A 1,161-nucleotide genomic window follows, 5' to 3' on the forward strand; every position below is an offset into this window, starting at 1 on the left:
ATGTAGAGAACTTGAATTGTATATAAAGAATACAATAAGCACTATATAATAGAGATGATAATAACTTATAGGTTGTACACAGGAATATGCCTTTATATAGATCCTTGCATGCCTTTATATAGTGCCTTGCGTGGTCCACTCTTCATAGTTTCAAACCAAGGAGTCATACCATATGAATAAATCTACCCGATCATATTCATTGTAAACTTGCCTACATTAAGGGCGAGCCTGATTACCCCATAAAATACATTTAGGGAACAATGGTGGGAAAACCTTGATCTTTGTGTTAACAAGTTGAGCCATTTCTCTTAATTGAATGTAGAAAGTAACTAGGAGTCTTACTCCAAGCCACAAATAGGATTGTGATGTACACACAATGACACTCACATACGAAAAACCTAAAAGTGATTCAAATCCCAAATATATAGAGAATGAGAATAGCATGAAACTTACTTTTGAGCAATGATAGTATGTTTCTACTCATGTGCTCATGTGATGGAAGCTTCAATGGATTAACAAAAATTATTGATATAGTGTAGTTAAAAAGAGACCAATGTAATTTTTGGAGACTTTGTGGAAACAATTTATCTCATTAACTATAGGCTTTCGATGAAATTTTTTCTAATCATAGCTCTTTACTTATAATGTTTCCAAAAAAAAAATCAACACCAAAAATTAGTCCCAAAAAAATATCAATGCCTAGAAAAAGTTACAAAACATTTTTCCATAGTCATCATTAGATCCTTTCTATAAGAAAGGTTCTAAATGTTTTGTTTTTCTTTGAAAGCACCTTAAATATGTCTTAAGCAAGCTACAATGTAATACAAAAGGCCTTTAATATGCATTTAAGCCATGGCATGAACTTTTCATCAATTAAAGCCATATTTTTCTTTGGAAACACCTAATATGTCTTAAGCAAGCTACAATAGAATAAAAAATACCTTCTCTATGTATTTAAGCCATGGCATAAACCTTTCATCAATAAAAGGTATATATTTTACAAACTTCACCTCAAAGACAAAGTTGTTCTAGCATTTTTATTTCCCCATATTGTATGATTTTTTTTCAAAACCTTTACCATATGTGCGTGCATGCTAGCTAAGCATACTCAAGTAGTTTCGTGGCATTTGCTTGCCTTCTTTATAAATTAGCATTCAACCT

The sequence above is a fragment of the Cibotium barometz genome, chromosome 5 (genome assembly GCF_041138505.1).
Source record: "Cibotium barometz isolate CiBa-2024 chromosome 5, ASM4113850v1, whole genome shotgun sequence".
Taxonomy (NCBI): Eukaryota; Viridiplantae; Streptophyta; class Polypodiopsida; order Cyatheales; family Cibotiaceae; genus Cibotium; species Cibotium barometz.